Raw genomic sequence first — 16686 nt, 5'->3', positions numbered from 1 at the left:
CATTTTGCGGTTCGCTTTCCGCTAGTATGCTCCAATCATTAGCTCTAACCGACAGTTGTTTACAGAATGGATAGAAAAACGCTGTTAAAAGTGAATGTAATGTAGCTGTAATGTGCATGGCATGCTTGTACCCTCATGTTCCGAAAAAACAACATCCTGACCGAATAGGGAAAGGACGGTCATATTCACAGGACGTGTACACTACAATGTTCTGCAGACATGATTAGCATTTGAACCATGTCTGCCCGCGGGTTCAAGACCAACATTGACACCACTGGTCAACACCACCTACGCTGCAGTGCCCCAGGGACTCCAGCTGTCGCTATAAACCGAAAGTAATGGATCAGTGTGACTTGAGCAGAAGTGCAGGATGCCTGTGCGAACCGTACCGTCAAATCAGTGAGTTTGAAAGAGGTCGCATTATTCGCAAGAGAGAATGTGGTGCATCCATCCGGAAAAATACTGCTCGTGTGGTACGAAGTGTTTAGACGGCGCAACGGGTGTGTGCAGAGCGCATCAAGGAAGGCCATAGAACACGATGAGATGGGATGGTCAGGACCCACCACCCAGAACCCGCCCCCCCTCCCCCCCCCCTAAAGAAAGAGCGACACCTCATCCGAATGGCATTGCATGACAGATCTGCGTCCTGCTCGGCTCTGGCTCAACAGTGTCACAGTGTAAAACTATGTACACAATCAGGTTTAAAGGTTGACAGTCCATTGCCTTCTATTACGGAGTGGCTTAAGTGCGCATTGTCCACTTCTCTACTTACCTTTGACGAATGTGCGGCGGAAACATGCTAGACGGCAACGGTGTATGGAACGACATCACTGGGGACAGGAATGGCATTAGACAGTGTTTTTTGACAAATTCAGGTTCTGCTTGTTTGAAAATGATAGCCGCATTTTGGTTCGCAGCAGACAGGGGGAGCGGAATCACAGTGACCGCGTTCGCACAAGACAGACAGCGCCAACTCGACGCTTTATAATGTGGTATGTTATTGGGTACAATACCAAATCACAGTTAGTGCGTGTCCAAGGCACTGTGATCAGTGTGTGAATGACATCCTGCGACCCCTAGCCATGCCCTTTCTACACAACAGCCCAGCTGCCATTTTTCAGCAGTACAATGCATGACAACATTTTACTGCATGAAAAAGTGCCTTGTTGGTGTCACGGCCCTGGTCCGTTAGATCACCAAACTTGTCGCCAGTCGAAAATGTGTGGGATATGGAGAATTTATTGGGCAGCATTGTAACCCTACGCCAACCACCATAGATGAACTTTGGAAGGAGGTGAATGCAGTATGGATGGAAATACCACATGACGCTATTTGAGCCTTATATGTGTCGATGCCATTACACATGGTACAAGTTACCAGCGCCCGTGGCGGAACCCGTTGCTACTAGGCAACAGGACACATGCTGAACCGAGGTGACTGAAATGCTAATCATTGTTACAGTACATATTAATGTACATGTCCTGTGAATATGAACGTCCCATCTCTATCTTTCAAGATGTTCTATTTTTTTTCTGAACACCACTGTAGATTTTTGGGTGAGCTGCATGTGCGATGGTACCCTGACAAACAAATTGCTGGAAACAGAAACCACGTCAGAATCCAATATGAACAGAATTTGCGGGTGTCCTGTCATACTTTTTAATTCAGGTTTCAATTTGTATGTGGAGGGATACCTATACTGCTATCAAATGTGAGCATCCTTTCTGCCATACTGCTTTATTAAGTTTCTAGGGGAAAAAATTGGAAAATGACATTCTCTCCTTAGCGCCAGTTCCGTGTTGTTCGCGTTGTTTCTCAAGCTAACTCCATTCAAACACGATAACTCGAGACCGGTTGGAAGTGCACTTGAAAGGCAGCCCTGATCCGCCATTACGCAGTCCATAATTACTTTCGTGTTTAAGGTCACCAGCGTAGCTAACATTAGGGAGAAAATGTCCCAGGTTGGATCTCAGCTAACACGCTGTGAATAAAAATCTAATGGCTGCCGAAAATCTCTCGGCCTACAGCCTTATCGTAAATTGACACATTCTCGCTCCTAACACAGGTTTTGGATTTAAGGTTCCGGTAGGACGACGAATTGCATCCGCACAGCTATAGCAGCCACTGTCGTACGTTGGTGGAGTGACGTAAGAAGTTCTCTGGTGCGGCAATGCGCAATGTCAACCAGCGAAGTACTTCCCAACGCTACAACCAACAGTCATTCTGCCCCGTCTACCTGTAGCAGGTGTTTCGGGATGCGCGTAGAACATAGCCTTGATTTCCTGTTGGCTTAGATACGGCGAAAGTATTTAGCAACTATAGTCTTCACGATGGGCTTATTAATGCATACACGATAAGTATTACGATAATAAGCGAGAGCGATAGTTTTCCCTGTATACGAGGGACGTTCAGTGAGGAATACAACACAGTTTTTTTTTTTTTTTCTGGAAGCACATTGGTTTTAGTCAGGATTCCAATACATCATATTATTCCCCACTCTTTTGACTACAAGACCCGACAGAATATCACGCCACCTTGCTGGTATGGTACCACCTTATTGGCATGATACCACTATACTTAGCCGGCCACTGTGGCCGAGCGGTTCTAGGCGCTTCAGTCTGGAACCACGCGACCGCTACGGTCGCAGGTTTGAATCCTGCCTCGGGCATGGATGTGTGTGATGTCCTTAGGTTAGTTAGCTTTAAGTAGTTCTAAGATCTAGGGGACTGATGACCTCAGCTGTTAAGTCCCATAGTGACATTTTTTTTAACCACAATACTTATCGACGTGAGGGCGAAGCCCCCAAACCTCTCGTACTGCTTCCCGCGGAGTGCATCCTTCATTGGAAGTCGAAATATGCGAGATCAAGGCCGGAAGGTGGATGAGGACAAACAGCCCAATGTAGTCTTGTGAACTTGTCTTGGAAGTGCAGGCTTCCGTCAGGCCTTGCGTTGACATTGAGATGACCGTTTGCATTTTTGTAGCGCCGAACACACTGAAGTCGTTTCTTAAATTTCTGGAAGGTAGCGCAATGCAGTCCGGAGTTTATCGTTGCACCATGAGAGTGGACATCAGACAGCATAACCTCAGAATCCCAGACCGTCGCCATGATTTTACTGTCTGAGGGTGCAGCACTGAACTTCTTCCTTCGGAGAAGAGGTAGGGTGGCACCAGTTCATTTTTTCCGGTTCTAAGTGATGAACCAATGTTTCATCGCCTGTGTCACAATCAGCCTCCTAACAAGCAAGCAATTCCGCACAGATAGTCCCTTGTTGCTCTTTATACTCTTGTGTTACGCGGCTAGGATCCCAGTGGGCAGACACCTTTGAGTGCCCAAACTGGTGGACGAGTGTGGCAGTACTACCAACAGAGACGTCCACTTGAGCATCGAGGTGTTTTCCATTGTGATCCGTCGATCACCTCGGATGAGAGTGTTCCAACATTGCAAGAGTCACAGCTGTGTACAGCCAGCTGGCATCTGGGACATCGGATAGGCTTGTGCGATCTTGCTGCAATGATGACAGATGCCTCGCCCAACGACTCTCGTGCTTTTGTTCACTGCAAGGTCTCCACAGACGTGACGCCAGCGCCTATGAACATCAGCAACGCTGTGGTTTTTCGCCAAAATAGACATAATGACAGCTCTCCGTTACAGACATTTAGAAGGTTACGTGCAGCGCTGCCACCTATTGCACCTTCATGAACATATAGGGGATGAAGCGGAATATTCCGCGACGTACCACAACAAATACCGCACCTTCTAGAACAGCGGAAATATTCCGCGACGTTAATGTTGTGGTCTTCAGTCCTGAGACTGGTTTGATGCAGCTCTCCATGCTACTCTATCCTGTGCAAGCTTCTTCATCTCCCAGTACTTACTGCAACCTACATCCTTCTGAATCTGCTTAGTGTATTCATCTCTTGGTCTCCCTCTACGATTTTTACCCTCCATGCTGCCCTCCAATGCTAAATTGATTCCTTGATGCCTCAAAACATGTCCTACCAACCGATCCCTTCTTCTAGTCAAGTTGTGCCACAAACTTCTCTTCTCCCCAATCCTATTCAATACCTCCTCATTAGTTACGTGATCTACCCACCTTATCTTCAGCATTCTTCTGTAGCACCACATTTCGAAAGCTTCTATTCTCTTCTTGTCCAAACTAGTTATCGTCCATGTTTCACTTCCATACATGGCTACACTCCATACAAATACTTTCAGAAACGACTTCCTGACACTTAAATCTATACTCGGTGTTAACAAATTTCTCTTCTTCAGAAACGATTTCCTTGCCATTGCCAGTATACATTTGATATCCTCTCTACTTCGACCATCATCAGTTATTTTACTCCCTAAACAGCAAAACTCCTTTACTACTTTAAGTGTCTCATTTCCTAATCTAATTCCCTCAGCATCACCCGATTTAATTTGACTACATTCCATTATCCTCGTTTTGCTTTTGTTGATGTTCATCTTATATCCACCTTTGAAGACACTGTCCATTTCGTTCAACTGCTCTTCCAAGTCCTATGCTGTCTCTGACAGAATTACAATGTCATCGGCGAACCTCAAAGTTTTTACTTCTTCTCCATGAATTTTAATACCTACTCCGAATTTTTCTTTTGTTTCCTTTACTGCTTGCTCAATATACAGATTGAATAACATCGGGGAGAGGCTACAACCCTGTCTCACTCCTTTCCCAACCACTGCTTCCCTTTCATGCCCCTCGACTCTTATAACTGCCATCTGGTTTCTGTACAAATTGTAAATAGCCTTTCGCTCCCTGTATTTTACCCCTGCCACCTTCAGAATTTGAAAGAGAGTATTCCAGTTAACGTTGTCAAAAGCTTTCTCTAAGTCTACAAATGCTAGAAACGTAGGTTTGCCTTTTCTTAATCTTTCTTCTAAGATAAGTCGTAAGGTTAGTATTGCCTCACGTGTTCCAACATTTCTACGGAATCCAAACTGATCTTCCCCGAGGTCCGCTTCTACCAGTTTTTCCATTCGTCTGTAAAGAATTCTCGTTAGTATTTTGCAGCTGTGACTTATTAAACTGATAGTTCGGTAATTTTCACATCTGTCAACACCTGCTTTCTTTGGGATTGCAATTATTATATTCTTCTTGAAGTCTGAGGGTATTTCGCCTGTCTCATACATCTTGCTCACCAGATGGTAGAGTTTTGTCATGACTGGCTCTCCCAAGGCCATCAGTAGTTCTAGTGGAATGTTGTCTACTCCCGGGGCCTTGTTTCGACTCAGGTCTTTCAGTGCTCTGTCGAATTCTTCACGCAGTATCTTATCTCCCATTTCGTCTTCATCTACATCCTCTTCCATTTCCATAATATTGTCCTCAAGTACATTGCCCTTGTATAAACCCTCTACATACTCCTTCCACCTTTTTTTCCGCGACGTACCACAACAAATATCGCAGCTTTTTCAACTTAAATTGGCTGAAAAAAAAATCGTTCTATTAGTTGTTGAGTGCCACCCGTATTAATGTTTTCAGGCAGACTGAGAAGCAGAAAGTAGAACGATGTTGTGCTCACCCATGCGTTGGCAGTTAGCAGGGTAGGAAACGGCTGGAAGGTGTAACATGGGACAGAGGCAGAAAGAGGACCCCACTGGTGATGCCGCACATAGTTGTCGTTCCCTCTCAAACCAAAAAATACCAGGCAGCCGTCTTTCCAGTTACAGAACGGTATAGCGGCGTCCAACACCGCTAACTTACGTGATCAGTGACTGGGAGTAAAGTGGTGAAGGTCATTACAAAGACGCAAAATATTACGAATTTTTGAATTCTGTACAATCATTTATTAAGAAAATTTGTGTATATGAACTATAATTTATGAATTTCACTACGTTCTTTATGCTGTACACGTACTGTACCACCAGGACAAAAGTCATCCACTAATACCGCGTCGGACTTCCTTTTGCCCGGCGTAGTGCAGCAACTCAACGTGGCATGGATTCAACAAGCCGTATGAAGTCCCCTGCAGAAACATTGAGTCATGCTGCCTCTATAGGCGTCCATAATTGCGAAAGTGTTACCAAAGCAGGATTTTGTGCACGAACTAAATGGTTCAAATGGCTCTGAGCACTATGGGACTTAACTACTGAGGTCATCAGTCCCCTAGAACTTAGAACTACTTAAACCTAACTAACCTAAGGACATCACACACATCCATGCCCGAGGCAGGATTCGAACCTGCGACCTTAGCGGTCACGCGGTTCCAAACTGAAGCGCTTAGAACCGCACGGCCACACCGGCCGGCTGCGCGAACTGACCTCTAGATTATGTCCCATAAATGTTCAATGGGATTCATATCTGGGTGGCCAAATCATTCGCTCAAACCGTCCAGAATGTTCTTCAAACCAATTGCGAACAAATGTGCCCTGGAGACACGACATTATTATTTGGGAACAGTAAGTCCCATGTTCTCCAAGTAGCCGAACATAACCATTTCTAGTTAATGAACGGTTCAGATGGAGCATAGAGCCCAGTCCATTCTATCTAAACAGAGCCCACACCATTTTGGAGCCATCAACAACTTGCACAGTATACAGGGTGATTCAAAAAAAATACCACAACTTTAAAAACGTGTATTTAATGAAAGAAACATAATATAACCTTCTGTTATACATCATTACAAAGAGTATTTAAAAAGGTTTTTTTTTTTCACTCAAAAACAAGTTCAGAGATGTTCAATATGGCCCCCTCCAGACACTCGAGCAATATCAACCCGATACTCCAACTCGCTCCACACTCTCTGTAGCATATCAGGCGTAACAGTTTGGATATCTGCTGTTATTTCTCGTTTCAAATCACCAATGGTGGCTGGGAGAGGTGGCCGAAACACCATATCCTTAACATACCCCCATAAGAAAAAATCGCAGGGAGTAAGATCAGGGCTTCTTGGAGGCCAGTGATGAAGTGCTTTGTCACGGGCTGCCTGGCGGCCGATCCATCGCCTCGGGTAGTTGACGTTCAGGTAGTTACGGACAGATAAGTGCCAATGTGGTGGCGCTCCATCCTGCTGAAATATGAATTGTTGTGCTTCTTGTTCGAGCTGAGGGAACAGCCAATTCTCTAACATCTCCAGATACTGTAGTCCAGTTACAGTAGCACCTTCGAAGAAAAAGGGACCAAAAACTTTATTGGCTGAAATGGCACAGAAAACGTTCACCTTAGGCAAGTCACGTTCATACTGAGTTGTTTCCCGCGGATTCTCAGTGCCCCATATACAGACATTGTGACGGTTGACTTTCCCGTTAGTGTGGAAAGTTGCTTCGTCACTAAACACAATCTTTGAAACGAAAGATTCATCTGTTTCCATTTGAGCAAGGATAAAATCACAGAAATCGATTCTTTTAATCTTATCAGCTGCAGACAGTGCTTGAACCAATTTCAGACGATAAGGTTTCATAACTAACCTTTTTCGTAGGACTCTCCATACAGTTGATTGTGGAATTTGCAGCTCTCTGCTAGCTCTGCGAGTCGATTTTCCTGGGCTGCGAACAAATGCTTGCTGGATGCGTGCTACATTTTCATCACTCGTTCTCGGCTGTCCAGAACTTCTCCCTTTGAACAAACACCCGTTCTCTGTAAACTGTTTATGCCAACGTTTAATACACCACCTATCAGGAGGTTTAACACCATACTTCGTTCGAAATGCACGCTGAACAACTGTCGTCGATTCACTTCTGCCGTACACAATAACACAAAAAGCTTTCTGTTGAGCGGTCGCCATCTTAGCATCAACTGACGCTGACGCCTAGTCAACAGCGCCTCAAGCGAACAAATGTACAACTAAATGAAACTTTATAGCTCCCTTAATTCGCCGACAGATAGTGCTTAGCTCTGCCTTTTGTCGTTGCAGAGTTTTAAATTCCTAAAGTTGTGGTATTCTTTTTGAATCACCCTGTATTATTGACAACATGGGTCCATGGCTTCGTGGGGACGCGTCACACTCGAATTCTAACCAAGCTCTTCCCAACTGAAATCGGGTTTCATCGGACCAGGCCACAATTTTGCAGCCGCCTAGGCTCCAACCGATCCGGTCATGAGCCCAGAGGACGCACTGGAGCCGACGTCGTGCTGTTAAGCAAAGGCATCGGCGTCGGCCGCCTGCTGCCACAGCCCATTAACGCCACATTTCGCCGCACTGTCCTAGCGGATACGTTAGTCGTACGTCCCACACCGACTGCTGCGGTTATTTCACGTAGTATTGGTTGTCTATTAGCTCTGCTACACAAACGCCGCTGCTCTCGATGAAAGCTGTCGTTCACTGCGTTGTCCGCGATGAGAGGTAATGCATGAAATTTGGTATTCTCGGTACTCTTTTGATACTATGGGTCTCGGAATACTGAATTCCCTAACATTTTCCGAAACTGTGTCTCATGTGTCTAGCTCAAAGTACCGTTCCCCGTTCAAAGTCTGTTGATACCCCATGCGGCCTTAATCACGAGATTGTAGCCGTTATAAAGTATAAAGACTAGCTATATTTTCTTTTTAAACTCAAGCAATGGTAGCAAACACACCAGTCACTTCACGTTACTAAAAGCAGTAGTGTTGTGGTCTTTAGTCGCGAGACTGGTTAGACGCAACTCTCCAAGTTACTGTACTCTGTGCAAGCGTCTTCATTTCTGCATAATTACTGCTCTGTGCATCTACTTGAAAATGCTTACTGTATTCAAGCCACGATTTGCCTCCGCAGTTTTTACTCTTCCACATTTCCTTCCATTACCACGTTAATAGCTGTACTACATGCACTCATTCAGCCAAGAAGTGCAAACTGATTCAGTACTTCCTCAATAGTTATTCAATTTACTCATATAATTTTCAGCGTTCTTACGTGACACCACATTTCAAAAACTTCTATTCTCTTTTTCTCTGAACTGCTCATAGTCCACTTTTAACTTCCATATAAGGGACCATGCCGCTTAAATACCTCCAGAAAATACTTCAATTCATATTCAGAGTTAACACATTTCCTTTTTTGGGAAACGCGTTTCTAACTATTGACAGTCTGCATTTTGTATCCCATCTACTTCCGTTATCGTCACTTCTTTTGCTGCCCAAACTCATCGACTACTGTTAATCAAAAGGTTACACATGTATGTACCAATTATATGAGTATGATCTTTTAATTGTGTAGTGAAAGGATTTGAAGATGTAAAATCTTTGAGTATTTAATGTTTACATCAAGTGAGAACCAAGAGCCGTTAAGTAATTTAGAAAACGCATATTAAACACCACTTGTTTTATTTTATATCATCTACCGATTTTGGTTACAGACCATCATCACTAGATGTAAGGTAAAACAGATCAGTTCTAAACACACCCCAATTTCCTTTTAAGCTGATACAACATCAAGGTCATTGCAGTGAAACCACCCAAACAATTATAGTTACCCGTTCTTGGAATACTAACGAACATAGCTCACAATGATTTAAGTCAAATAGACCTAACTGATTTCTTTTACCTTACATGTAATGATGATCATCTATGACCGAAACCGGTAGACGATATATAGGTTAAATAAAACAGCTGGTGGTTAAAATGCATTTTCTACAGTCTTTTAAAAATATATATAGATTTCGTCTTCATCAACATTTCATCCCCATCCTGCGCGCAGGACGCCCAATATGGGGTCGAATGTAATAAGACCTGCACCAAGGCGGCCGGACCTGCCCCGTAAGGGGCCTCCCGGCCAATGATGCCAAACGCTCATTTCCATTTTACCGAGTGCAACACTTTTTAATAATGAATATTATTTTAAAAAGAAAGTATACATTGATCTTGTCAAAAGCCCGAGAAGTGACACTCCTTGGTGTTATAGTACCTCCAGCTTCCCCCAGGTCCCCCTGGCGCGTGTGTGTATTCCAGGTCTCAATACAGGAAGTTAAACATCGCAATCAAGCTGTGTAGATCACGCGATGGCGACCGACCGCCATGTCATCCTCTACCACGTGGCATCCTGTAGCTGAATCATGGAGGAGCACAGGGTCAACCCACCGCTCTCCTTGCCACTGTCAGTTTTCATGACCGGAAGTCGCTGCTTCTCACTCATGTAGTACTTCAGTTGGCATCACAATGCCGAGTGCGCCTTGTCCGAGTCCTTCTACCTAGGAAAAAAAAGTCTGACCAATGGACTACAGTGGCTGACAAAAGTCTTAGTAAAATGAAATAATACGCTGTCATTTTTGTGTAATTAACATTGCTGTGCAGGTTGACCACTCAGTCGCAGGTCGAGCTACTAATATTACTTAACCAACGTTGCTAAAGCCACATTGTGTGGTGAATAGTGGGACATGGGCGATGTCACCCCACTGACGTCATCCAAGATGGCAGATGTGAGTCAGCTGACGACGCGAGAACCGTTATCCAAGATGGTGGCCGTGACGTCAGCTGATGACGCAAGTACCGTTATCCAAGATGGCGACTTTTGGCTATGTGCTTCAATGGGTCCTGCTCCCCCTTTACGACTTTTTTGCTTGATGATGCATCATCCTCTTGGAAAAAGGGCGGGAATATCGAATTTTGGAGGGAACTTTGCTCTAAGAGCTTATTCCTGCAGTTGAGGGGAGTTAGTATGGTTCAAAATGGCTCTGAGCACTATGGGACTTAACTTCTGAGGTCATCAGTCCCCTAGAACTTAGAACTACTTAAACCTAACTAACCTAGGGACATCACACACATCCATGCCTGAGGCAGGATTCGAACCTGCGACCGTAGCGGTCGCGTGGTTCCAGACTGTTGCGCCAAGAACTGCTTGGCCGAGTTAGTATGGTGTTGCCTCCACTAGTGGCTACTCATGATGTCATTCAGTTCGAATATAATTTGTTTAAATTTGTTTAAATTTATATAAATCTGACTAAATTTGTTGAAATTTGTTGTTTGGTGTTACCATCACAAGAGGTGAGATATCAGTGGTGGTGTGGATGGAGCATGAGGAAATGTTGGTGCCAGACAGGGGGAGTTTTAATAGCTGTACTACATGCACTCATTCAGCCAAGGAGTGCATCCACAGCTCACTGCGTGAAGAAGAGAAGTAATCATTAATGCTTAAACATGAAGAGGAAGAATACAGTCCTTCAAATAAATGATTTGCATTACACAATGCATGGAAACATCAATCTCAGCTCTGATCCACCAGACCAAAGAACTGACCTAGTTCTCGAGTTCACCACTAGAGGGCACCGTGATTGTGCAGTTCACTCCATAGGAGCACAGCTTCATGACGACGTCACATGTTTTTCTCAGCTGTACATGTGCCCCAACCCCCGTATTGGTGGGAAAAGTAACCAGCCTGTTCTGGGCTGCTGGAGAGAGGAAGGAGTGTACGTTATTTATTCTTTGAACAATTTCTTTAGGGACAGATTTCACATAGTTTATTTGTTATGCTGATACAAAACACTCACCCTGATGTGCTATGGATCATAATATACAGTATACAGACCTGGACTACTCGTAAATAATGGAGTACATTGATGTGCAGTGACGCAAATAAATCATAAATTACCGAAATAATCCAGTACACAGCATCCAGACGCGCAAACTACTCATAGATCACCGAAATAATGCATACAAACACGCTTACAATGCTTAAACACGCGAAAATAATACAGTGCACAAACACTCAGTGCACATAAAAAACTCAACTTATCAGCAGCTCGGAACCCTGACTCTTACTGGATGGAAAGCCGAAGTGCACCCCCTAACACATGAAAACTGTCCAAATGTGGGAGAGAAAGGTTAGTATACTTTATTTATTTTGGTCAGGAAACTGCAACAAATATCCATCCTACTTACATAATTAATCACTATATCAGTCCTAATTATACAACTATATGCATAGTGCAGTATAACAATGGCTTAAAATCGCAAAAACTAAAGATACTATACAACTGGTCTTATCCTGCTGGGAAAAAATTCACAATATCACTCGAAACTGACGCAAATATCGATCCTAATTATGTAATTAATCACAAAGATTGGAACTAATGACACAACTATGTGCACAGCGCTAAACAACGACTGATATACTCTGCAAAAACTGACAATACCATACAGCTGGTGTTATCCTGCTGGGGAAAAAAATCTCACAATATCACTCAGAACCACCGACAGCAAACACTCAAACTCTATCCTACACCCACAAGCTAGGGGGGGAAATGCGTCGGTGTAAAGTACAAACTTTACTCTTTTTGGTGCGGAATACGTTCAACTGAATAGATGCTGGTGTTGGACAGAGAGCAGTTTAAAAAAAAAGTGTATTATTTGCAAGCATACAGCATCCATTGCTGTTTGACAACAGAGTTCATTACAGATGCTCACTAAAAACCATCCTACAGCCCACCTAACCGAAGCCAATACACGCTATCATAGCTGATGAAAAACAATGCGTCACTGTTCTAATTAGACTTCTAAATTCTCGTTAAAAAACTAGCACTAGTAACGAAAATGTCATAATGTAGCACATGTACTGGAGAAAATCGTCGTCCTGAAAGACTGCAGTTGAACTTGGATTCTCCTCAATGCACAGTCACAAAAATCAGAAAATCCGCCTACGGGATGGAAGGATAATGGAGCCACTACACAAACAGCCTCGTGACACATGCTGGCAGCAGCCTGCCTTGATACAATCGCACTTAGCCAACACAAAAGCAGGTGTAGTTAACCAGGAGATAAAAGGGCTGCTTTCCCAATTGCATCGTGGTCATCTAAAGTATAGTGGCACACCCACCCCTAATGGCCAGGAGGCGCCGCTGTCACAGACTAGACACATCCCTAACGTCTCTTGTTCTGGGTTCAAAAACACTTGTGTTTGACGTCACTTAGACGCCCCAGCATGGGCCAGGACAGAACCGTGGCCTTGTGGGGAACTCGCCCGCCGTTCTGCGCTCGAATATTTAACTTCAACTCGGCTTCTACAATAAAGCAACTCATAAAAAATCATTCGCAACGATAATAAATCTCCTCTTTCCGCGAAAATAGACAAAGTCTGTTTTCATTAGTTCTATGAGCAAACTCAGTATTTTTTTTTTTTTTTTTTTGCGTTCGACTGCACTCACATCTCATTATTTTGTGACATTTAGAGAAGTGTACTGCCACCGATCATAAACGATCAGCAGAGAGAAACGTATCCCGTCTGTGAAGACCGTTACGTGGAAATTCGAAAAAAGGAGAAAAGTGATATTTCCACTCACGAATACCAATGTTGGTGATGTAACTGATTCTTAATCGCCCCTATAAATAACAAAGTCAAAGAACCAGAAATATGTCTTCCACCTGCTAGACGCACACACCACACTTGATGTTTTCTCAGCTAAATAAAGCCGTGAAAATTGAAGAAGCAGTCAACCAAGCAATTGTCCACACCTGGTGGCTGAATGGTCAGCGCAACAGAATGTCATACCTAACGGCATGGGTTCGATTCCTGGCTGGGTCAGAGATTTTCTCCGCTCAGGAACTGGGGGTTGTGTTGTATTTATCCTCTTCATTTCTTCCCCCCCCATTGACACGCAAGTTGCCAAAGTGGCGTCAACTCGAAAGAACTGCACCAGGCGAACGGTCTACTCGATGGGAGGCCTTAGCCACACGGCATTTACATTTTACCGGGCAATTTAGATGGGAGGGAATAATGGCCCAGTGCAAATACGTATCCATATGGATCTTCTCAAATTTACACTTGATCAAGAAAGCTGTCCAACACATAATAAGTATTAGTTTGCTATTTGGCCATCTCAAGGACAACACAGTTAAGTCAACTACATTCGTTCATTGAAACAAGCCTCTCCATTTGGATGGCTCCTGCCATTAGCAGGAAACGTGAATCATTCCCGCCACAGGCCACTGCTGCGCCAAGCACGCATAGACAGGATCATCCTACTAAATCGTTCACATACATATTTGATAGCTGTACATATGATTAAATGTTAGGATTTATGTTTCAGTTGAACAACATTCCACAATGAGCGAAGTATCGGAAATACACCCTGTTCATGGCTGTGGCTCATGAAAAGAAGTATCTGTACCATTCTTATGACTTGACATACTCCTCCCTTTGCTATCACAGTATTCCACGTCAAATCCATACCTTCCTTACGAGTAGGCATAGTCATTTCCTTTGCACATATCGGAACACAAACATATACGCTATAAACCTGATGCTCAAGGCGAACCCATCACACATCCCCTACTGCTAAGTATAATACTTCTTCAATAACTGATTGCTGACGATACGAAATAACACTGATCGAAAATCAATGATGGGTGGACATGTCTCATAAGTTTCCTTGCGAATGGTACCACTGTGTCCTAGGAAGAGAGGTGTAATCGTCTTACAGGCAGCGAGATGTTAAAAAACACAACAATATTAACAGCACAAGCGGTCTTGGTTCCACAGATGCATAAATGTATCCATGTTAAATGCTATATCCGCTTTATAAATCGAGGTATGGCATTACCTCTGAATGAAGTGGTTTTTTCCAGACAAATACGGTGACACTGAATATAGAAATTGATCGCGTGAATGTATATTAGTATCAGACCAACAGTGCTGTTGCACGCCACTAACGGTGCAACCTCGTAATAAAATTACCGAATTTTGAAAGTGATTTGGCTAAGAGTGTGGTATGAAAACGATATTTGCAACTCCCTCACTGCCGCCGCTAGATATTTCTCCAATATTTGTAACACATTCTGTCTTGATGCCATGTCAGAGGTTCGGTTATATATCGACTGGGCTATAGGTGATGGTTGATTGAGAAGGATCACAAACAGTAGTAGATGATGTGCTGAATGAGGTCGTAAGAAATGTACTCTACCTTTTCAAATCTCTAGTGTTATGCTATCTGCTAGAAATGATGTCTATGATTTGGAATCAAGTCTTTCCATTCAACATACATGTGTTGAATTCTATGGAGAAGTCCTCTAATGACTACAGCCACTACTGAATCATATTTCTGGCACTCTCATATCTCGAAACGAGTCACCTTTCTCGAACCTAGCTGCTAGAGTAAAATTCCTACCTCGTTTTAGGTATTCCTATGCATCCTGCAACTGTCCCTCAGACTCTGCAATACCATCCCTGCAGCTTTGCAGATGTGATCATTCCAATGTAAGTTGGATGTAACCCATGTAGAAACAGGCTAAGCTGCGTTACTGCGACAGGATTGTGTTTTGATCATTCGACGTAAATGGGAACTGGGAGAATAGCGAGGAGTTTTGCTACCGCACTGTGGTGCGTCCCCAAACTACATACAAGTACTACAGATCAGCATCCCTCAGGGCCCATTCACATCTATCACCCCAACATGCTATCTTCGTTATGCTGTACCATCCAATAGAGAGAAATTACGAACTTTGAAATATCCACTAACTTCATCCGATAGAGGACTCAAAAAGATTTTTACCACATCTCTCTCCTCCAATATATCGAAAACAAATACCACATGTATGCTGGCATCGAGCACATTTGATGATCCTATTAAATACACATGTATTGATCAACTGTATAAAGTTTCATCACCTGTACTGTAGAAGGATGATCATATCCCGTGGACTATACTGTAAGTCGCAAGAGGAAATCCCAGTGACCCTGTTTCATTGTTTGAAACATTGTTTTTTTCTGCTCTAACACGTTTTGTACATTGCCATACATTTTGCTTTTCCGCCACGACTTCGAGGTCTGTGTCAGGTTCTAAACTGACATTATCACTTTCTGATCCATGGCCTCTGGCAGGAAAATAGACGTCGCACACTGCAAATCATGTTGTTACTGCTGCTACCGCAACACACCACACACAACTGGATGAATTTAAATAAAAGTCAGTTACAACATAAGGAATGTGTGCGGCGGCGCGGTTCTTTCCGTCCCTTTACTACGAAACTGCACCTACCTGTGAACATTATCTCAGCAGATCATCAGTAGGAAAGCCTAGTGAAACCTACTGTACTTCGACGTGAACCAGACTGCAATTGAAGTCACTAACCTACGTTTCGGGAGAAAGTTTTCACACAAGTGAAAGGTTGGAAATTTTGTCCTCAATTAATATATTCTGAAACTTAGGTGAATAAGTATCACTGCCAAGCCCGTGCTAGTCTTAACACAATCACTCACAATCCCTTTCGCTCACGTTAGCAAGTTTATGGTGTTGCATTTCACGAAAACGTAATAGCTACAAAAATACGGATTGTTTTTGATTGATAATGCTCGCCAAATATTAAGTCTGTCGGTACCAAATGCAGTCACAGTTTTTAGCCATCGACCTGCTCAATACGCCACGCGAAATATACGTCTTTTCTCGTCACAAAATTCACTTAAAAATTTCGAAATTTCTACACACCCATCGGAATAATTATGCCGTCACTTTACAACACTTTTGATGTATGAAACACTGCTAGATCCGGCGACTTATCATTTCCATCGGAACTACTACTACACACGTCCGATATGTTGCATGGCTAGGCTTCCACTCTTCTCTAGAATACTCTAAGTCTTCTCTACGAGCAGAAAAAGGCGCGGGAAGAATATTGCTTTACCATTGGTCAGTTTACTCAACAGCAAAACAACATTCTCCCGCGTCAGTCCGCGCTTTTCATCCATAAGCAATCGCAAAATAGTAAACCTAACGACTGCACTTTTTACCGACGTAATCATCTAATATGCTGAACTTTTGCTTAT

The sequence above is a fragment of the Schistocerca americana genome, chromosome 1, assembly GCF_021461395.2.
Source record: "Schistocerca americana isolate TAMUIC-IGC-003095 chromosome 1, iqSchAmer2.1, whole genome shotgun sequence".
NCBI lineage: Eukaryota > Metazoa > Arthropoda > Insecta > Orthoptera > Acrididae > Schistocerca > Schistocerca americana.
This window is presented reverse-complemented; position numbering follows the sequence as displayed.